The sequence below is a fragment of the Vipera ursinii genome, assembly GCF_947247035.1.
Source record: "Vipera ursinii genome assembly, chromosome: 3".
NCBI classification, from domain to species: Eukaryota; Metazoa; Chordata; class Lepidosauria; order Squamata; family Viperidae; genus Vipera; species Vipera ursinii.
The window spans coordinates 136,338,206-136,362,901 of NC_139516.1; positions in this window are offsets into that span (position 1 = coordinate 136,338,206).

Here is a 24,696-nt window from a genome sequence, read left to right on the forward strand (position 1 = left end):
ATCTCTTGTTTGACCACGTCCAGCTTTCCTTGATTCATGGATCTTACATTCCAGGTTCCTATGGAGAAAAAATCTTTACAGCATCGGACTTTCCTTTCACCACCAGACATATCCACAGCTGAGCGTCCTTTCGGCTTTGGCCCAGTCGCTTCATTCTTTCTGGCGCTACTAGTACTAGCCCTCTGCTCTTTCCCAGTAGCATATTGGACGCCTTCCGACCTGAGGGGCTCATCTTCCAGCGTCATATCGTTTTGCCTTTTGGTACTGTCCATAGGGTTTTCATGGCAAAGATACTGGAGTGGGTTGCCATTTCCTTCTCCAGTGGATCAAGTTTTGTCAGAACTCTCTGCTATGACCTGTCCGTCTTGGGTGGCCCTGCACGGCATAGCTCATAGCTTCATTGAATTACGCAAGCCCCTTCGCCACGACAAGGCAGTAATCCATGAAGGGGATATATATATATATATATATATATATATATATATATATATATATATATATATATATATATATATATATATATATATATATATATATATATGTGTGTGTGTGTGTGTGTGTGTGTGTGTGTGTGTGTGTTTGTGTATATATAATACATATATATATATATGCCGTGTGTCTGCTGAAAAGCTGGTTTGATGCTCCTTTTTTAGGTTCTGAAATCTCTGAAGGGGTTCTATTTTTAAGCTACACATATAACAGCAATACAGATAAAATGACTTATTAGAAATTAAAGAGTGACCTCTGTTAGAACTAGCTAACAGAGACCAACAGAGCTCTGAGGTGCCTGATGCTTCTTCTCTTACCATCCTACAACCACTGGAGACCTCTTTAAGATGAGTGACAATTAGTTTAGGATGTTCTGTGGGTAATGCTATGAATCAGTGGACATATGAGCTGACAGACATCTGCAACTCATCATCAGTTTTAGAACTACCATCTGTGTGATTTTCCTCAATGATTTCTGCCAACTTTATAACCAGCAGCAAGTTTCTGCCTTGGAAATAACCATGTGAGAAAATTGTAGGTCAACATTCCAGTAGGATACATCACACCAATTGCTTTATTCTTTATTTCATTTACATTATTTATAATGGCAAAGAAGGCAATTTATACTAGGGCATTCATTATGTTTCCTCAGTTAAACCATTTCAAAGGAAATTCAGAGAGTTTTTATTTAACATCATAACTTAAAAAAAAACAAAAAACCTGCATGCCCCTTGTCTTTCATAACATTTCACTTGAATCAAAATTTAGAGAAAATGAGGACACTTCTCCTAAAATAATCCTAAATGGATGAGAGGAATCTCTGAGAAACATTTATTTATTTATTTATTTATTTATTTATTTATTTATTTATTTATTTATTTATTTATTTATTTATTTATTTATTTATTAACTGTGTATACCACCTAACTCCTAATGACTCTGGCTGGATCAGAAATAAAAGCATAATAAAATAAAATGAGCTCATCCTCACCAAATTTTCTACATCCTTAGACAATCCAGCTTATTGTTGCATAGCAAGCAACAAACAGGTAGACATAGCAGAACATGGCTGGAAGGATACCTACCCACCCCCTTCTTGTCACCACTCACCCTAGTAGAATTTATTGTACATCTTATTCTGAGAAGTGCATCTGTAAATGACCTGCGATAAAACAGCTGTGCTGAGCAGTTTAAACCACTATGTGTGGAGTTACCACTGTAATTTAAATTTCTCTGGAGAGCACTTTACTGCAGGATGTTTGCTAGCAAGCAAAAGGAATTTTCTGCAGTAAATTATGTAATAAATGATGTAAGTGTCCCTGTGAAGGCAAGCCACTGAGATGTTAATTAAAGTGCCACAATAGTGGAATCTTTTGAATGCCATGTCAACGTATATCTCACAGACTTTCCTTCTGAGACAGTGCATATGATAGACTGTGCCTTGACCTTTGCACAAGAATAAAAAAAAATGTCATGGAACCTGATAAACTTGGAACTTCTGAAATAGCATAGTGACAACGTATTAAATTTTACACAGAATTTCAGCAAAAATGGAAATAAACTGCACTATGAATTGAAATATAAATTCCACCTATCGCATGCCATCTAGAGGCTACCACATGAGGATAAATCATGCATTGCAAGGATTGCTTGGACATAGGAGATAATCTACCAGATCCCCTGCATGGATGGTCTTTGTGATTATGTAGGGCAGATGGGCAGGAAGCTAACTACCAAATTGTAAGAACTTAAGCTAGTGGTGAGATGAGGAGACCCAAACTCGTTGGTAGTCTCACATTGCAATGAACAAGGACATACATTCAATTTCTCAGTTACTACAATTGTTGGCCAGGGAAATGATTGAAGCCTGGGAAAAGGGCCCCTTGTCAGTCAACAGAAGTGCTGTTTACCACTGGCTTATCAGGTACTTAGGAGTCAAGGGCTTGGTAGCACAAGGAAACACGAGCCAATTGCCAGCCATCAATGCACCAATCATCCAATAGGAAGGTACCACATAAATTCAACTCACAGAATAGCCCAAAGAAAAATATCCTGGTAGGGAGAGGTACCCTTGGGCTCCAGCACAAATCCAAAAGCTCAGAAGAGTAAATCTCTGCTTCCAGTGACCAGTCAAGATTCCATCTTGAAATATAAAAGTTTATTTCACTGTAAATGTTTGCCAAATGAAAAGAGTGGGTGAGTAGATTAGTCTACCAGTACTGGACTGCCAGGTTAGCTCTAGCAGTAGAGACCAAATATGGCAGGAAAAATGAAGATGGGAATATAGTGTTCATCAAGAAACAAAAAGGCTTTGCAGTAAGTAAGAAAATCACTTTGGATCACAACACAAAGCTATTGTCAGACTGATATAGGAAAGACTGAGCAAAAATTAAGTCTATATTAAAGCCTCCTTCACAACATTTGGTTAATATAGTTCAGGAAGAGGATTTGACACAGGATAGTGGATAGTGACAAAAAACAATGGCAGTTAGAAGGAAAAGATACAATTAAAAGAAGTTAAGTAGAAGGATAATTATATGTCTGGTATATGTGTAAGAAAGAGAGAGAGAGAAAGAGAATGAGAGAGAATGTTTACAATGGGTTCAGTTCTCTTACAGTAGTCATTTAAAGATAATATAAAAAAGTTTGAAAATATTATTATTATTATTATTATTATTATTATTATTATTATTATTATTATTATTATTATTATTATTATTATTTGCCATTCATGAGACAAGTATAAAAACTGTGCCCTCCCAGTAAATGGGTTTGATTTACATGAATTGATATTAACCTGTCTGGGTTTATAACATTCCAATATTAACATGGGTAGTATATGCTTTCTGACTGTTTGTGTTGTTCAATAAATGCAGAATTATAAATAATGTTTATCAAGTACCAGTGAAAGGAAAGGGGGGAAGGGGCAGGATGTCTTCAAAAATAGCAAACAAAAATTAAACAGTATAGCATGACTACCTAGAGCAGACATGTTAAACTTGCGACATCACATGACATTGTATGATGTATCTGAGCTTTTTTGCCATTTCTTCATGACGTGTCTGGCCCGTGGGCCGGCAGTTTGACACCCCTGACCTAGAGGTAGGAACAAAAGCAATATTTAAGGCCTTAACATCTTCCTAAATTTAGGAAACCATGAACTTAACCCTATGATAGGAATGGAAAAGCATGGAGTAAATTATTATTTTTTGATATGGTGGGGTTTTATTTGGTTACTCCAGACATGTCAAACTCGCAATGTCATGTGAGATCGCAGAATGTATCGGGACGGTTTTGCCATTGCCGACAATGGGGTGGGCATGGCTGCTGGATGACGTATCCAGCCCAAGGGGCCGGCAGTTTGACACCCCTGGGTTACTCTGTATTCTTCCATACTAGACATCATATTTCAAACTAACAGTTTGAAACAGACTAACAGTCCTCAGTTAAAACATGTTTGGTTAATACATTTTACAACACCACTTTTACAACTCCATAAAAGCAATGCTATGTTGCCCTGTACATTTTTTTCAAGTTTTCAGCAAAATTTTACCCAGTGCCAAAAGAAGAAATGGCCTATTACAGCCTTAAAAGCAATTGTATCATCAGGTTCTCCTTTTTTACTCAAACTTCTGTGTCCTTTTATATTTTATACACAAACAAATCAAAATAATTAATATCACATTAATTCTTCAACACTGACATTTAATTTCTGTACCATTAGGTAAGGAGTGGGCTGGGGGCTAAATATGTTGATGTCATATAATCATTTCTCTGATTAACTAAGGCAACAATATTGCCTTATTTATTACTGCCATTAGTGTATTAACTGCAGGAAAAAGATGGAGAAAGAGAATATAGATTTATAGTACAATACAATTTTGGCAAGCCTCAGGATGTATCCTTCCTGTATTCATGTCACAGCAAAAGATACATATTGCTGTCACTAAACATAAGTGAAGCTGAACAAATGGGTTTTAAACTTTGACTGGAAAATATAGTCACTGTTCTGTTCCTGATATCCTATAGAAGGACATTGCAAAGACAAGCAGGAAGTACTTATGTAGAATAAAACCTCATTTCCTAAACTGTTGGTTGGAATTTTAAGAGTCAAAGCATTTGTTTTCTTCCTGAAGTTGGTATGGCTGAACATTGTTCTGGACCAGAGATGCAAAATCCATGAGCTACGTGTATTTCATTATATACGCATAATAAACAGTACCAACAATATAATACACTAATAATACAATGGATAAATCAAAACACAGCAGTTATCTTCATATACAACTAGACTTTGATATACAAACACAAATGGGACCAGAATTTCTGTTGCTAAGCAAGTCAGTTGTTCAGTAATCGGCACCTAATTTTACAACACTTCTGTTAAGTGAATCAGACAGTTGGTAAGGGAATCTGCTTCCCCCCCCAATTGATTTTGCTCATTAGAAGCCAGCTGGGAATGTAGCAAATGATGATCAAATCATTCCAGGATTCTGCAATCATCATAAATATGTACCAGTTGCCAAGTGTCTAAAGTTTGATTACATGACCATGGAAATGCTGTGACGGTCATTAAGTGCAAAGACCAGTTGTAACTCACTTTTTGTTTTTTAGTGCCATTGTAACTTTGAACAGTTGCTGAATGATTGTAAGTCAAGGATTACCTATATTCCTATTGATCCCATTTAAATTGTTTAACTCCAAAGGGCTTCCTGAAACACCAAGAATTAAGAAACCTCTGGAAGGTCATAAAAAAGGGACCTCTCCACTTTCAGGAAAGTGAAGTCTAATATATATATATTAGACTATTTCTGTACCATTATTAAATGTTGAACTGTTTCATTCAGGAATGTGACCTGTGAATTCTCACCACAGTATCAGTAACTATCCTGATTATCTAGATTTGTAGTTAGAGGCAGAGCTCTTCTTTCAGCTATTGTCTGTCCAAGAGTTGATTACAATATGATCAAGGTCCTAGGAAGAAAGCTATTTCCAAATGAATGAAAGTGAAAGATATTATAATACCAATGTATTATAGGAAACAATGTGAGGCATTATAATGAAGGTATTATAGTATCCATGCCTTCCATCCTTCCGAGGTAGGTAAAATGAGGACCCAGATTGTTGGGGGCAATTAAGCTGACTTTGTAATAATGCCGCTTGGGGTGTGTGTGTGTGTGAAAGCCCTAATAAGCAGGCATATACATAGAATGAAGGCTACTGCTAAGCTTGTAAGCCGCCCTGAGTCTTCGGAGAAGGGCGGGATATAAATGGAATTAAAATAAATAAATAAAATAAATAAGTACATAAAACGAAGCCAGAGGAAAGATGGTCAAGAACTATTTTCCATGACTCAGAAATCAGAAGCAGAAAAAATGGATATTATTTGCAGCCACCAAGATTTAATTTAAAAATAAGGAAAAAAAACATCCTGACAGTAAGATCTGCCCAACATTGAAACTGTTTACAGAGGTTGTCCCAAAGGAGCTTTTTCAGGAGGCAACTGGACTTCCTTGTTTTTCTTTGATGATGTTTCTCTTCTCATCCAAGAAGCTTCTTCAGCTTTGCATACTTTTAGAAAGTCATTGAAGCCATTTGGAGGTTTACCTGTGTCTTCAGGCATCACCTGAGTAGTGCAAATGTGTGTGGAGCCTTCTTGGCTGCAGGATGTTTTCTGCCCTGTGTCTCTTCACTGTTGAAGACAGGCACAGGCTGTTGGGGATGAGTCTGTGTTGTCTCCATCTCAAACTGTAGTACAAATGGTTCCTGTAGTCTGCAATGTTTTCTGGAAATCTGTTCATACTCCCTCACCATTCGAAGGGTGTTCATCCTAAAGTGCATAGCTAGATGTCTATGGAGATTCTCAGTCCTCCAGGTCCTGTTTTCTCCAGAAAAAGCACCTCTGGGACAACCATGACTTGGATGACTGAAAATCTCCATAGACATTTATAGAGGTTGTGAGTTTTATCTCCCTGGAGTATTTTTTTGGGAGGAGTATGGATAGGCACCACTTATAAATGGATTAATTGGTTCTCTTGAAGATTGATCTATGTGCTCCCTTCCAGGTCTATGATTCTATGTTACATTTTTCTACTCTTAGAAATGTACACAAAGCAGCCAATATTATTAAGATAAAGTACTGAAAAAATAAATAAATAAAAAGGACACAATAAAAAGTTCTAATATCTATATAGCTATAACTATGTAGCTAATAAAATAGCTATATAATATAATACAGAGAGATTGATTTAGAAATGTGAACTGACACAAAACAAACATAAGAGGGATAAAATAAGAAACATGCCATCCCTTTGTTGCTGATACACAGGTTTTTTTTACCCTGCATAAATGCCTGCCAGGCACTAATGCACATATTCATTCTAATATATTATCAAGGGATATTCAAGGAGAATGTTACTTTAGTTGTGGCCCTCATAGGCATGAATTTAACATTTATAATACAAAAAATAATTAAAATAGTAGAATGTTGTTTTTTAAATGCATTCGATTCCAAGCAGACACTTGCAAAACACATCTTTCACAAAGATTATGGTTTAAGGTTATCTACCCTTCTTCATTTTTAGAGCAAAATAAGTATCAGCCAATGTCATGTATAATTCTGAACTGTACTAGTCAGTGGTAGGATTCAGCCAGTTTGCACCACTTCGGCAGAACCGGTAGCTAATTTTTTTTGTTGTCCAGGCCCAGAATGGACTTCCGGAAGCACTATTCACACAGAGAACTGGTTGTTCACATATTTGAATCCCACTACTGGTACTAACAGTGTTTCGTGCACCTTTGGCGTCCAGTCATGCTGGTCACATGACCATGGAGACGTCCTCGGACAAGCGCTGGCTCTTCGGCTTTGAAACGGAGATGAGCACCGGCCCCTAGAGTTGGAAGCGACTAGCACACATGTGCGGGGGAACCTTTACCTTACTGGTACTAGTGGTACATAATATGAGTGGCTCTGAAATATGCTGACAAGGAAAATATATTTTTAAAAAAGAGTAATTGTTTTATCAGAAGCAGCCAACTACAGTACTCAGTTCATTCCAACCACTGATTTTCTTTAAGAAGTAGAAAAACAAGAAAGAAAGAGTGAAAGAAAGAAAGAAAGAAAAAGAAAGAAAAAAGAAAAGAAAAGAAAAGAAAAGAAAAGAAAAGAAAAGAAAAGAAAAGAAAAGAAAAGAAAAGAAAAGAAAAAAGAAATATTTAAGTGGATAAAACCTAAACTCAGCATTGCTGGATTAGTTACTAGGTAACCAGTTTACAATTGCTAGGAGTGAAATGAGATTGTCTGAATTCTATTTACTGGTTCCTTCTGAAAAAGAGATAGTGTTCTTGTATGTGCAATGTTGCATTATTATACATGCATTTTTCTTTCATATTCAAGCAATTTGACAGTCATTTATACCACTGACATTTATACTGTGACTAATGACTTCACAGGGACTATTGTGAATTTTCTCCAGTATAGCTTAAAGCAGAAAGAAATTAAATTATTTTACAGTGGAAATCATTCTGGGTAAAATGTAGTACATATTGAATAGGAATTGCATAATACAACGAGTTCCACTCATCTGGTTATGTCAACTACTACTGGATTAAGGCCTCAATGGCTTGGAAAATTTAACCATCAGAAGTCAATTTCACTGCTGAAGGTTGTAAAAAAACCCCACTCATTTCTATTAATATCAAGTAAAAAGGATATGAGAGATATTTCATCATGAGTCAGGAGATACAGTGAGAAGATTTATTTCATTTCAGCGAGATCTCCAAATGAATATTTATCATTCAGTTTTTGCATCTGGTCCTATTATCAACTTTGAAAGTGCTGCGAACAGATTTTAGCTTGCAATTTTCCATATGGAAAAAATGGATTTCTGATATTAAAAACTAAACCTTCTATAAACAGTGCAGAAGCTCTGCCTCTGCCTCACTGCTATACTAATATTTATACCTGCAAGATTAACATGGTAATGAGCTTGATTCACATTTCAAAATTTAGGATTTTTTGACTGCACCTAAGACACTATCATCGTAGATCTAATTCCAGACAAAACTTCCCTATAACTTTGAAACACTTTGCAGTAACTTTCTTTTACATATTCAATGGTCACTATGCAATTTCAGTTTCTATATAGATAAAATATGTTTTAGTTATACTGAAGAGTCTGTGTGTGCATGTGAATCTGCGCAAATGACTATAGAATACATATAGACAGTGCTTTTTTTGTAAAAGAAAAAGGTGCCGGAATTCACACATGTCATACAACCCGCCTACAAAGTTCCATCCAAAAAAGGTGCCGGAACTCCGTTCTGAGCGTTCTATGAGAAAAAAAGCCCTGCATATAGACACTTTTAAAGACCATGTGAATGTTCAGTCCCAATGAGCAGAAATCCTTAGAGATTCAGAATACTAAAAGCAGTAAATGGATACTGTATTATTCCTTTCTCTTTTACTCTTACCCTACACTCAATATTTCAAGTCCTGAATTTGTGTCTAATGTCCTTAATTGACTAAGTGGTGGCTGAACCTTAAGATTGTCAAGACAGAAATATATTAACTGAGATATACTGTAGACTGACCTTGACATTAATGTAAATCTGTTTTAGATGGTAATTCATTTCCATTTAAGAGTCAAGTCTGCAGCTTGGGAATTGTCTTGCTATTGTTCCATTAGGATGAGATGCCTACATAGCAATCACCAATGTAATCATTTCCTATTTTATACTAATATATCTGAAGATGCAAACTTCTTGCAAACTTCTGTTTGATAAAAAATGTAGAATGTATTTTTAAAACAAATTCTTGACTAATGTTAATTTTTTGTAACCATTTGAATGTAACAGTTCAGTATTTCCCAGCCTTAACAACTCCAGATGTTTGGACTCAGTTGCCATAATTCCCTAACCAGCATGGGGATTACTGAGAGTTCTGGGACTTGAAATCCACAGTTCTGGAAGCTGCTGATATCAAAAAGCACTGCACTAGTCAAACACCAATCTGAACTAAGATATTACACTTTTTAAAGGAGGTTTATAATATGTTTACTCAGAAGTAAATTCCATGTGTTCAATGGGATTTACTTCTAAGCAAGCAGGCTCTGGAATAAATCCTAATATCCTGCTATAATAGTATAATCAGATGAACTATTGCAGATTAGGTTATCCAAAACTCTACTCCTAATTAGTTTCCTGACCTAGCATGCCTTTGGAATAATGCAGACTTTGCAGCAACAAAAAGAAATATAGGAAAAATGCTTTCCACATAGTCAAGCAATTGGTCCATCTAGTGTAGATTTAATGGTACTACTGGTCCATGATTTCAGAAATGAGTTTTTCATCTCTACTTCGAGATGGATTGTAACCAAGGATTGAGTCTGGGCCACTATGCATCCAAAGCACACATTCACTCTGTTATTAAGCTATAACCTAAAAATTGTTCGGTATTGAATACATAATGAATGACAAAACCATGAAGCAGGATACCATATGGCGTGCCTTAACTAATTCTTCATTTTCAAAGTCTAATGCAAAAGGAAGTGATAAAAAGTCATAATTTTTAAAAGTGGCATGTGTAATGGCAACTGCCTCAAAATCATGCTGAATTCCAACAAATGACAGAGAGAAAAGGATTCTGGAGATACAATCTATCAAATAAGTCATGTTGTTAGGCCTCTAAAATGTCAGTGTGATTAGCAAATACCAGAACAGAGATTTCTTATTGAGGAACAGCTGCAAATCTCAGACATGAAATGGGCCACTTTTAAGAAGGAGAACACTAATGAAACAGTTCAAATGGAAAGTGAGAGATAAACTCATGGAAAGATGCCTAGATGGACAGAGGATGCTTCTGTTTCATCTGGAGCCTGGAGCACATATTTAAATGATCATCTAAATTCATTCTTTTCATTTTCCCCTAGTTGAGAACACATTGACTTTCCCCAAGAAGATACAGAATATTATCATGAAAACACCTTTCTTCCTAATTCGAAGAAGAATACCTTTCCTAGTTGTAGTACATGTCCTAGATGTCTTTTATTAGCACTGAAAATATTTGGAGCAGTACTGATTTTATACATAGTAAATACATTCTGGATCTGGAAAGATAGACATAATTTCTATGTACTGTTCAGATGTAACATTAAGATGTCCATAACAGACAAGTTATTAAACGTATTTTCTAATAATGAAGCAATCTAGCAGCCCTAAATATTTTCCATAAAAAGAAATTGTTCCACAGTTGGTCAGATTGCACAATAAGATTAATATCATGTAGCATAAGATTCTTATGATTATGTGACAGGTATGTTCAGGTAGAATATCCTTTTCCAAGAGAAATATCTTATTAACACTTGGAAAAGATTATTTACAATTAAAACACATTTAATTTCCTTACATCTTAGGAAATATTTCATGCATTCATATTTAACATGATCGCCAAATGTCAATTGCATCCTTTTGGCACCCACATTCATAGCTAAAAGTATTGTTAATCTTTTCTCATGTTTCAATTTGTGAGATTCCTGTAGATAAATCTACTTATCCCTCGGTGTCAAAGAAGTCTCATTTAGGTTCCTTTAAGTTGACAATGCAGTGATAGCATCTTCTGTATCTTCTGAAATCAATTTCTTCTGACATTTGGCATAGTTAATCTATTCAGAATTACAGATTACTGCAAAGCAATCTTATCTAAAATGGCTTTGCCTTTACAATTCAAAGCTGGTTTCATTATTTGATAAGTGTTTTATGTAAGCTTATGTGTAATGATAGTTTTTTTGGAAGCCTCTAAGAATATAGCAATTATAGATAGATTTTTTAAAAATAAAAATATGCAAACAAATTCAAGATTTCATTTGCATTTATATTTTGATTTATCTGAAATTCGTTCCCATATAATTATCCATATCTTTATTTATTTCCATACATAAATTTCCATTCGCATTGTACTGGAAGCCTAGACCACAAGCAATTTGTTCTTTTCTAGTTCTTTCTCTTGCATCTGCTTTCTTTGTAATGGAAGGCAACAAGAACAACAAAATCTCTTCAATATGTGAGCAGCCACATCTTTAAATATGTTATTAGCCCATGATACAATGAGATTGGCAATTAAACATTTAGGGTTTTTTATTAGATTTCTCAGATGACATGAAGAATTCCTGCCCTTTAATAAATGGATTATATTTATTGTTTAATTTAATAAGTGAACCAAACATGAACTCTTTTACTAGACTTCTCAGATGTCCACTTATTTAAAAGGCCTTTATATGAGATTTTTAACACTTCAAATTAAAAATGGGATGCAACCAGTACTGCAGATTAAAAGAGATGTGAGCTTCTTTCTTCATTTATTTAAAAACTCTTGCTGACCAAGGGACAACTACAAAAAGTAGTTGTGTTATGATATATGAGTTCAAAGGAAAAAAAATAGATTTTTGGTGGATATGCTAAGCCCTCCTTCTCATAAAACAATAACAAAAAACCCTTCCTCTGTTATATCCATTGAATATGTTTTTTTCTTATACTAAAGAAAAGTAGTATTATCAAATTAAATTAAGCTTTAAAGTCATCTATTAGTCATCTAATGCATAATTACCGTATACTTGATATAAATAAATCAGTGATTCCTAATTTGGAAGAAGCAGCAGAGAAAGTTTCACTCTAGTTAAGATTTTTGAGGACACTTCCAAAAATAAATGTCTTTATAGAAGTGATATTGATCTGAATCACTGGGAATACAGCATTTTTGTTTTGTTTTTTTCACTATGAAGGAACATATTCAATGGGGGGGGGGGAATCACAAAGATCACAAAGAAAAAATATAGAACAAAAAAGTGCCTTGTTCATGACCTATACAAATTTTTTACTGCTTTATAATGGTATAAATTCAAGAATAAAGTAAGAAAACATTTCTGCATCTATTCCTTCTGAGCATTTGGAGAGACTAACAATGCTAGTAATTTCAGTTATGTCCTTACACTGTATAACTGTTAAGTCATAGAAACAGAAGATGTTATTTTCTCAGAGTTTTCAGTTTGATAGTTGGCAGATTGTATGCAGTTGCTCATTTGCATGTGTTACATTAAAACTTTACAATCCACTCACTTGATAGAAATTTTCAAATTGGGAAACAAGCACAAAATGCACTACTAGAACTTATACATTATAAATTGAACATCAGCAAGATGAAAGAGATGGTGCTACACTTCCAGATGAAAAAAGAGGAACCTGCCCCACTTTATATCGGGGGGGGCTGTGTAGAGAGTTTCCTTTTTTAAATTTCTGGGAGTCTACCTCTGTGAAGATCTTACCTGGAAAGTTAATACAAACCAGGTGGCCAGAAAGGCCCAACAGAGACTCCACTTCCTCAGGGTCTTGTGGAAGAACAGGGTAGAACAAAGGCTAATGACCCTCTTTTACTGGTCTACTATAGAGAGCGTGCTCTCGTACTGTATTGTGGTTTGGTATGCTGGTCTGACAGCTGTGGATAGGAAAGTATTACAGAAGGTGGTGAATATAGCACAAGAAATTGTGGGCTGTTCCCTGACACCACTGGATGACATCCCCAGGGCTCGTTGCCTTGGAAGAGTGAGGAAAATTCTCAGGGATGACTCACACCCTGGACAGTATCTCTTTACTCTCCTACCATCGGTTAGGAGATATACTGTAGGAGTATAGTCAGCTGTACCAACAGGCTGAAGAACAGCTTTATCCATGGGCTGTTAGGCTCTTGAACGGGAAATAATTTTATAAACTTTATGTATAATTGACTTGCAAGGCCGGTGTGTTGTGCAGTTAGCTCACATGGTGTAATAAGATGGAGGGTTTGTGTCACTGTGAGTTGGGGACAGGGGCACGAAGGGAGGCTCAGCCAATCTGAATGTATACATGGTTGTACTTTGACAATAAAGGTTCATTCAGTCATTCACTGTATATTTCTATATAGAGTTAAAGTAATAAAGTAAAAAAAAATCTCATCCCATAAGCAAACAGGTCTGATTTAAATAATGATCTACTTAAAAGCTGTTGCTAACTTTGGGGAGGGCAGGGAGATTAGTAATCAAAACCTTGAGTATTGTTAAACAAGAGTAAGCTCACTCCTTTCTTGCACTGAAGTAAAGATTTTAAATTGGCATTTAACTACACACTCTCGTTGATTAGAGGCTAAAAAATAGAGGTTGGGAGAACAAATGGTTGTAGATCTGAGCTGCTGGAATAGAAAGAAATGGAAATTGTTTTTGTAAAGTCCCTTTTACTATTTTAAAAAGCTAGCTTATATTTTTGAAGGTTCACAGGTACCATTTTGAATAAGATAAGACATTGAGAAAGAGAGATCTTTATCATTTTGGTATTGTATTTCTCTATGTGTCTTTTTTGAATAGAGATAACCTTTGCAATTGAATAGAGATAACCTTCCTAAGAATTGCAATGTAAATATCTTTTCAATATTATTTGAATATAAAAGAGCTTATTCGAATTCACTCAATTCACACACGCATCTTATCACTGACAATAATCTCAGTAGAAAAAAAATCTATTAATCCAAAATCTTAGGAAATTCTCTTATTTAAAGTGTTTAATTTATTGGATTTTATAAAACTTTATCCTTTTCCATACATGCCGAACATTTTATAACAACTTCCATAAAATATTCATTTAATTATTCAATTTCTATAGTCGCTGATCTCAAACAAGTGCCTCTGGATGGTGAATAATTGTAAAAAATAATTAGAATGCAATACAAATTAAATATAAAAAAATGACAGGCAACAAAATAACAGACTTGGAAGGGACCTTGGAGGTCTTCTATCTCAAGCAGGAAACTCTATACCATTTCAGACAATTGGTTGTTCCATCTCTTCTTATAAACCTCCAGTCTTTGAGCATCTACAACTTTTGAAGGCAAGCCATTCCACTGATTAATTGTTCTAACATTCAGGAAATTTGTCAGTTCTAGGTCACATCTCTCCTTGATTAATTTTGACCCCCTCTTCTTTGTGGCAGCCCCTCAAATATTTGAATATTGCTATCCCGTCACCCCTGGTCTTTCTTTTTATTAAATTAGATTGTTCTAGTAACTGTTCATATGTTTTAGCCTCAAGTCCCCTAATCATATTTGTTGCTCTTCTCTGTACTCTTTCTAGAGTCTCAACATCTTTTTTATATCATGTTGACCAAAACTGGATGTAGAATTCAAATATACAAAGAAGTGGGGAAAAATCATCATAGCTATCAATATACAGGGTCCTTCACATCCTCAAGGGCCTATCTCTGACCACAAAGGCATGTCTTCAAGACCAGCAGACTTGGGGTTATTCTCAACTCTGAGGTGAGAATGTCCAGATGGCCTGAACTATGGCTGAGAAGACACATCTCCTAGTGCCCACCAGTCCACATTCCATAATAGTCAGAAATTCCATTAGTGTGTCATTTAAAGTCCAATTGTCATTTTAAAATAGATATTTGGGATTAGGCAGAGCAATTTCAGTTTACGGAAAGATGCTGCTGACAAAAGAGCTTTCTTGTTCTTGCCACTAACATTGGTAGTTGTTGGCGGCACCTGGAATGGCTGAGGCTGCATTGGCTCTTGAAAGTGAATAGTTTTTGGAGGGATAGTAAGGGCTATAAGCCACATGATCAGGAAGATTTTAATGTGTTTGAGCAACATGGTGGAACTAAGGTAACATACAACATGCGACCGACAATCTTTGCTGGCCTGGCGAGTTTCTAGTTGTTTTGGAACTGTTGGTGAGACCGTTAAAAGTTGTTGGTGCTGTTTGAATTTGTTCTGCCAGCAGCAAGATCTGAGTGCTGGCCCAGTGATGGATTCTGCTGCAAATCAGGGCTGTTTCCAGAGGAGGCAGAGGAGGAGAGGACCTGGAGCTTATGGAGCGAAGGAACTGGATGTCAGCAGGCCCAGAGAAAGAGAGAGAGGCTTTTGGAGAAGTTGGTGGTGGCGGCGGCAGCAGCATGCTCCAGGGGTGAAAAGAAGCAAGGCCTCTTTACAGTTCGCTCCCTAGAGACTAAAATGGACAATGTGAAATTTGAGCGGGCCCCGAACAAGGAGTATATATCGGAGGTGGTGACCCTTTGAGAGCTGTATGCAATGAAATTTCATTTTGATGTATGTCGATTGGTGTACATTCAAAGTGACAATAAAGTTATCATCATCATAGTGTTGGGAATGAGATAGGTATTCTTTCCTTGTAATAATATCTTAGTCTTTTAGTAGTTACTGTGTTCCATGCAAAAATTGTTGAGACAGGTAAGTGGAGATCATCCATGTGTTGAACAGCTGCACTCTTGCTGGAATATATTTAAATATCTTTACCCTAGAGTAGGGTTGCCATACTTCTAGTGAAGTTTTATATAATAGCAGTAACTGTGATACTATTGTAAGTACAAATATAAAACTAGGAAGCTTATTGTTTGCATCTATACTTGTTCAGATATTTCTCCAGATTTTATTATAAGTGTTCAACTAATAATATTTCATATTATTTTTTAAAAGCCAAATCATTTATAGTTTGCACTTGAGAAACATCTGCTTTATGGTGAAAGCTGAGTAACAGTTCATTATTAAAATTTATTTTATTTTTGGTTTGTAAGTTGTCTGCATGTTTCTCCTAATAGTATCTAATGTTTCCTGGGACCTTTTGTGGAAAGAAAAATCTTCATCAGGGTCCAGTCCAAGCTAGGAATAATCAAAATGCAGACTGCTTTAGAAAGAAGGTTGCAGTTTATGGAAGAGGAGAGCCAGACAGAAAGATGACTCTGGAAAACTGACCACAAGTAGCAGGGAGTGGTGGGTGTTTATACCTCCTTTGGGTTTTGTATTTGGAGTTCTTCCTGTGTGAGGCTTTGAGTTTCCTGTGTCATGTACTTTGACCTGAGTCTGAGTGCCTTTTGGTACTGGTGGGTTAGTCCTATTATGTCTCCTGTCCTTAGATTTTAGGTGTCTTTGTCTTCCTAGTAGCTTTGTGGCTCCAACCTTCCTGAATGGATTATTACATCTGCATTTCTAAAAGCTGCCCTCTGCCTAATTTCTGCTCTTGGGAGAGGGGCTGGGGCTGGTTTCTGGGGGCTGGTTTCTGTCTTTTTTTTTTTAAAGAACTTGTCCATTATTCCTTTGGAGAAATATATTCTGCCTTTTTAATATTCCCCAAAATATTTCTTTCTCTAGATTCTTCCAACACTTTGTTTGTCCCCCCCTCCAAATAAATAAATAAATTGAAGTTATTTTATTTCAAAGCTTTGAAGGTTAGATTTCTGTGGTCACCATTTTGTTTAGCTTCTGCAGTTCCTTAGAATGTGCCTGTTATAAGATAATGCTCTTTAAGCTTTTCTATTTTAAGTCAACCAATAACTGTCAAATAGCCACAAGACAGAAAAATATTTTTTTCCATATAGGAGAGAAAAACAGAGGCAAATCTACACACATACCTTGTGATTGTTGTGTAATTAGTTTTGCACAAAGGGGTCAACAATTTTATCAGACTAACAACTGTATTCATCTCTTTTTTGGGGGGAGGGGGAGGCAGGCAAAGGATATCCTTCCAAAGAATAGATAAAGCCTGGTTGTGTTTTATTTTGCATTTATTTAATCCCACCCCTTGCTAAAACATTAAATAATATGATTTGTTGGCCAAATAGGAGGAATTCAAGATTCAGAGGCCTGAAAATGTGAATCCTCTCTTAAAAGCATTATATCCTGAACTGGAAATAAGATTCTCTCTTCTTGTGGGTCTACTGCATTAGCTAATTTTGGGGGGTTGAATTGCTTTATTTACATGCTTGACCTTTGCAAGATCAAATGTGTTGCCTATAACAAAGAAAAATGTGATTTGATTAATATATATGAAGTTATTACTCTCATGCCACATTTCCTAGCAGAACAATTTATCAAAATCCTTTAAAAAAAGGATTTAGCAAGATATTTAACTTTTTTAAAACTGTGTTACGTATTTGTGTGTAAAAATTGATAAATTCCTCATTTCTACTTATTGTTTGGAAAACATGAAAATATTGTTTGCTTGCTTAGGTGGAGATTTGATTGCCCGTCTGTATTACAAAAGATGCATGGTAAGATTTTCATTAATTTCCCATCATATTTGAAAATAGAAAGCACACTTGGGATATTTCTCTTAGAGGAAATCAACTAAGGCACTCCCAAAACATTTATGTATTCTTTACACAAATATAATGTCATCATAAACAGTGCTGTAGTTACTATTCCTATCAGTACTGCACTGGGCCAATGACCCCTAGAATATTTGCACATTGCATAGTGGCAGTGCTTTTTTTGTAAAAGAAAAAGGTGCCGGAACTCACACATGTCATTCAACCCGCCTTGCCTACTCTACAAGGTTCCATCCAAAAAAGGTGCCGGAACTCCGTTCTGAGCGTTCTATGAGAAAAAAAGCCCTGCATAGTGGCCACCACATTTTACTAAGGACACTAAAACCAAAGCATTGCCGAAGATAAGTAATCAAGATGATAAAGGACCCTTGCTGTCATCTTGCTATACAACAATTAAAGATGTACAACAATTAAAGAAGATAACTATTACAAATTGAAAAGACAAATTGAAGTAGATTTGGATAAATGGAAAAAGGTACAACTATCATTAATGGGCAGGATTGCAATAATCAAAATGAATATATTACCACGATGGTTTTTTTGTTTTGTTTTCAACAATACCAATAAATTGGAAAAGAAATATTTTGAGGGGCTAAATAAAATAATTTTGAAATATATTTGGCAGGGGAAAAAGGCAAGGATTAATTTAAAAATGTTACAGGATGCAAGACTCAGAGGTGGGTTTAGCTTACCTAATTGGGAATTATATTACCAGGCTGCAGTAATGTCATGGATGAGAGAATGGATTTTACTGAGGAATACTAGATTATTGACATTAGGGGGACATGATTTACAGTTGGGTTGGCATTCGTTCATATGGTATGGGAGAAATAGAATACACAGCTATTTCCAGAGACATTATATCAGGAATTCTTTATTGATAGTTTGGGAGAAAATAAAGAGGAAGCATTACTTGAGGATTCCAGATTGGCTCTCATCGATGGAAGCATTAATATACCCAAATATGTTTAACATGGGAAACATTATAAGATATAAAGACCTACTAACAGACACGGGGAAGCTGAAAACCAAACAACAATTAGAGGAACAAGGAATAAAGATGGATTGGTACATGAGAACACAAATACAATCTAGATATGAAAAAGATGCTAAAATAGATGGTTTTAATTTGGGGAGAACAGAGTTAGATGAAATACTTACGGGAACTGAAGAAAAATGGATTTTAAAAATGTATAGCTACTTATTATATAGGGAATTAGAGGAGGAGCAAGTTAAGGAGTCAATCATAAAATGGTCAAGAAATTTTGGATATACAATTGAATTAGATAGATGGCAGCAATTGTGGGAAAGAAACTATAAACTGACAATGGCAACAGCGTATAAAGAAAATATGTACAAGATGTTCTACAGCATATGTCTCCAGAAAAACTAGCTAAAATGTTTAAGGACAGATCTATGAAATGTTGGAAATGCCATCAAATGCCAGGCTCTTTCTATCATATGTGCTGGACGTGTGCAGAAGCTAAAACCTATTGGAACATAATCAAATCATGGATAGAAAAGATGATACAACAACGTATAGAATTAAGACCAGAAATATTCCTGTTGGGTATTTTACCAGAGAAATATATCAAATATAGCATATTTGATTATTCATATAACCACTGCAGCTAGGATTGTGTTTGCACAAAACTGGAAGGCACTGAAAGCTCCTCGAGAAGAAGTGGTGATCAGAAAAATAATGGAATGTGCAGAAATGAATAGATTAACAATGATAATTAAAGATAAGACAGAGTCAGAGTATTATGAAATTTGGGGAAAATTTTATGAGTGGGTGAAAAAGAGAATATGCTTAAAAGACAGCTAACACTAATTTAGATGGAAAAAAATGAGGAGATAAGCATATTATACTACCCACAATAGACATTGAAAATCCAGGGAGAGGAGCTACTCGGACATCACACCTGAATTGTATCGGAAGATGAATGGGGGGGGGGGAAGAAAGGAGAGGAGAGAGGGAAGAGAGTAGAGGAGGGAAAAGGAAGTAGGAAGGTTGGAGGGAAAGAGGAGGAGAAGTGGGGAGAAATGGGAGGGGAGTGGTGAGGGAAAGAGGAGAGGAGAGGAAGAAAAGGGAAGTTGGAAAGAAAGGAGAAAGGGAGAAAGAAAGTAGAGAAGAGGGAAGAGAGAGAAGGAGTGTGGATACAGTGAAAGGAGAAATGGACGAGCAGCACCCAAACTTACGTGTGTGTATTTATGTATGGCGATATATTTGTTGACTTGTTTGTGGAAGAAATGGGAAAATAAAATTGAAATATATATATACAGGGCTTTTTATGTCATAGAACGCCCAGAACGGAGTTCCGGCACCTCACACACACACAAAAACACACATATATATGGAGCAGTGGGCTAATGCCTCTTTAAGTAACACCAGCTGCCTGCAATTAGTGCAGGTTCGCATCCCACCAGGCTCAAGGTTGACTCAGCCTTCCATTCTTCTGAGGTAGGTAAACTGAGGACCCAAATTGTTGGGGGCAATAAGCTGACTTTGTAATAATGCCGCTTGGGGGGAGCGAAAGCCCTAATAAGCAGGCATATACATAGAATGAAGGCTATTGCTAAGCACATTGTGCTTTAGATTGTAAGCCGCCCTGAGTCTTCGGAGAAGGGTGGGATATAAATGGGATTAAAATAAAATAAAATAAATATATGTATATGTATATGTTTTATATATATATGTGTGTGTGTGTGTGTGTGTGTGTGTGTATAAATGGTGTTATGAAAAAGTAAGCTGAATTATTCAGACTTGCCCCAGAAATACAGTTTTTAAAAAAAACAGATTTAATTTACAAGGAAGTACATTTCCTAATATAAAAAAAGCTGATGGAATCTCCTTCGTTGAAAATGTTTAAACAGAGGCTGGATAACCTTTTCTCAAGTATTCTATAGCAATGAATTCCTGCACTGGTCTGTGGATTATGCAAGCTGATCTTCAAAATCTCACATGCTGTGATTTACACTCCTCTGGATAGGGATATTTCAAAGCTGCTGTGAGGCACTAAGGAGATAACTAGAATCATTGTCTAGCAGATGACATGAGAAGATGAGAAACATAAATGTGTAGCAAAATAGTAGTGAAGATTTTGAAGATCCCCTATCAGAGATACCCTAAAGGTGTAGAAGACAAAAGGTAATGGAAATTAAGCTGTTTTAGAACATCAGGAGTGGAAAACATGTTGTTTCCTTTTGACTAATCCTTTTCCAGTTAGTAGCTGAGCTACAAATGCTTATTGGTAGATAATTCAGAAATTTGTTTAGCAGTTTCTCATGTGTCAGTGAAGCTTCTGTAGCCAGATGAGACTACAGCGTACTTTCAATTCAATCTGAGACAGTGTTGATGATTAGTGTTGATCAGTGATGTTTTTTCCCCCAAAAGTTTTGTTTTATGTGCCAGTTTAAACAAGCAAAGATTTATTTCAAATTCTGACATATTAATTGAATAGGCACTGACACAGAAGAATAATGTGATGTTTAATTGAGGGAAAAATACAACTTGGCTTTTGCTGACTTGTCGAAATGTCTTGAAAATTTAGAGATTTTATTTATTTGTATCTAGATTTATATCTGTTTTAACTTAGTCATTGAAAATAAAGTATTTAATCTCCAACATATATTTATTTTTATGAATATTTTATGGCTACAAGTTATGATAAATTAGAATAAACTAGTACAAATTTCTTCAAATGCTTTACAAAGACCAGAGAAAAAGTGAGCAGCATTACTTAATCTACTTTGTAGTAAATTATACTTTTTCCATTAGGCAACAAGGCCAAAGATCATGTCTGTGGGACATGACAACAGTCAGCCAGGTTGGCCAGGCAGGGATGCAAGAAATAATATTGTATTTAAGGTGCAGCATAAAATTTAAAAATATGAGGGCACTTTAAGTTTCAAAACCTGCTACAATTTAACAATCTGCCTCTTCTTATGAACTATTATTATTGATTTTTGCCTTAATGAGAAGGAAAATTATATAGGGAGTGGGTTTTTATACCCTCTGGAACCTTTTGTTTGGAGTTGTTCCTGTGACATGATCTTTGACCTGAGTCCGAGTGTGCCTTTCTGGTATTCTGATGGTGGTGGGTTAATCCTATTATGTCCCAAAGCTCATATCCTGCTTCCCTAGGGCTGTGGCTGATGACTGTTGGATTTTTTTTTTAATTTTTATTTTGGTGTGAAGGATTGTTGATTCTAGGGATCTTTCTTCCTAATCCCAGCTTCCTGACTCCAATCTTTCTGACAAGATTATAAAATGACATCTGCATTTTGCAGACTTGGTTTCTGTTTGGGACACAGAGACTTGCGGGTAGGGTTGGTTTCTGCTTTTAAAATCCTTTAGGGAAATATATTCTGCTTTTTAAATATTTCCAAAAAATATTTCTCTCTCTGGGCATGGGAGCTGACTTCCCACATATAAGACAGGGGTGTCAAACTGCTGGGCCACAGGCTGGTTGTATCATACAGAGGCTGCACCCACCCCAGCTCTGGCAATGCAAAAAAAGTCATGTGATGTGGCAAGTTTGACACCCATGGTATAAGACCAGAAGCTTTACTATTCATTTTTATTTCCAGTGAATCATCTTCTCAACAACAGTACCATCAACCCTACATCCACTGTCCAGTATCCAAAATACACATTATATACTTACATGGAACAGAAATTTTGTTAAAGGAACTTAAGGATAGCTATATAGGTCACAAACAGACATACTGTATATGTACAGTAATCTAGCATTTATTGTGTTTGTGTGTGCACATTCATGTGTGGTGATTGTTAAACCTCTTCAGCTCCCTTTCAGTTCAATTCAACCTCCATTCCCATTAGGTTGTGAGAGAAAAAATGGCTGCCATTTTGTAGAGAAAAATAGACTTTAGAAATTAGCCATAAAAATAAAACAGATGCATGTGGAGAAGTGATGTGAACCTTTCATTTCAGTTTCTCTCTCTCTCTCTTTTAATCACATTTGAAGATTAAAAACCTTAAAGGGAGATGTGTAAATTGCAGGTTCTGGAAAGTGATGTTCTTAATGACTGAATTTCTGCTCAGTAATCAAGATCAATAAACAAAGCCATCTAACATTGAAAGGCATAATAAACTGAAACAAGCAACATCTGGGTGCTTCCTTTCTCTTCTTTTCAATTAGCATTGTATTTGCTATTATGTCAGTTGAAGGCCTAGAGAGAGTTCAAAAACAGATAACTGTCCCATTGTAATTACACTAATTCTTGGCTGGACCTGGGTCTTCTGATTAACACCACAGCATGGTCATTGTCTTTGCATGCATTTGCCACAACTTGTCGACAAATTGCAAAGGTATTACAAAAAATATAATAATAATACATAGAAAGAGTTTCAGACACATAGACAATATTTCTTTTTAATTAACCCTTTTAAATCATTTTATCAAGAAGTTAATTGTTTTTTTATTGAAAAGTTTTAAAATACAATTTTCCTTTAAAAAAAAACCCCTTCCCCCTCCCTCCTCCCCCCTCCCTCCTCCCCCCCATATTAATTGTTTAATATGTTCTCCTTTGATATAATAAAGTCTAAGTAGTATCATTATAATGCAATATGTTGTTATGTGTGTGGGACAGCAGCTCACTGACTGTCCCAAGCTGTTTATCAAAACCTCCCCACACATTTAGTATATGAAAATAATCTAATAAGTGCTACTTTAACTAATAATACTATGAATAATAATAACAGCAAGAACTATAATAGATATAGTCCTACCGACCTTTGGGATAAATTTTGATCTCTTAGGACATGGGTGTCAAACTCGATTGCATCACATGATGTATCATGTCATATCATGACATGTTTTGCCTTTGCGGGTGGACATGGCCTGTATGTGACACATCTAGCCTGCAGGCTGCCAGTTTGATACCCCTGTCTTCGGAGAACCCTGGTATTCTTCTTTGTCATTTTTTTAAACTGTGTTTATTTATTTAGAAAAATTATTTGCCACCCATCTCATTTTCAGCAACTCTATCAATTATTGATTAATAAGAACCTAATAATAAATGGCAAGTGTACACGGTTATAAAATGCTTTATGCATTCATGAACCCCACCACCAAACCATGCACTACAATTATTTGACTGCCCAATTTCACAAATGATTGTTGGCAGTTTACATTCAGAATAATAGCATTTTTTTTTAAAAAAGCAATCAAACAATCACCCAATAATGACATCAGCCCTATTTGCATTGTATACACAACTTCTGCAGAATAAAAAGTCTTTACTATGTCCTTTAAAAAATCTATAAAAAATTTCCACTCTTTTACAAAAGTACTTATAGTTTTGTCCCTGACCAATCAGGTCAGTTTTGCCATTTCTGTCAGTTGTGATATCTTCACAATCCATTCCTCTATTGTGGAAATTTCAGTATTCCTCCACTGCTGTGCATAGAATAAACCTGCTGCAGTTATCCTGTATAAAATCAGTCTTCCATGAGTTTTCTCTAATTGGTCATTCCTAAATCCCAAGTTTATGTCTTGTAATTTTTTGTATCTTTGTGTGTATTTGTATCCAATGGCTTTTTAAAAAGTGCACCATGCATGGTAAAATATCTCTATAAGATTTTCATATTTCCAATGTTGACTTATACATCTTTGAAAATTTATCTGACATCACATGGTGATATTGTGGTTGTTGTTGTTGATGATGATGGTAATGCTGATGATATCCATTCAGTCAAGTCCAACTCTTGGTGGGTCTATGGGCCTTTGTCTCCATATTTTCCAATCTTGCACTATTTCTTTGAGTTACTCTGTGATCTGCCTGGTGTCAGTTTTGATGGTATCTAGTCACTGTTCTTTGATAGCCTGGTTTCCTTTTATCACTAACTCTTCCAAATATAATTGCTTTCTTCAGTGAATTCCCCCGTTTGACATGAGATGCAGTTTCGTGATTTTGTCTTCTAGTGATGTGTCTGGTTCACGTCACATAGCAACAGTAAACCATTTTATAAAAATATGTCTTAAATTATAGCACAATCTAAATTTTATCCTATTTGCCCACATTTTTAGCCCTATT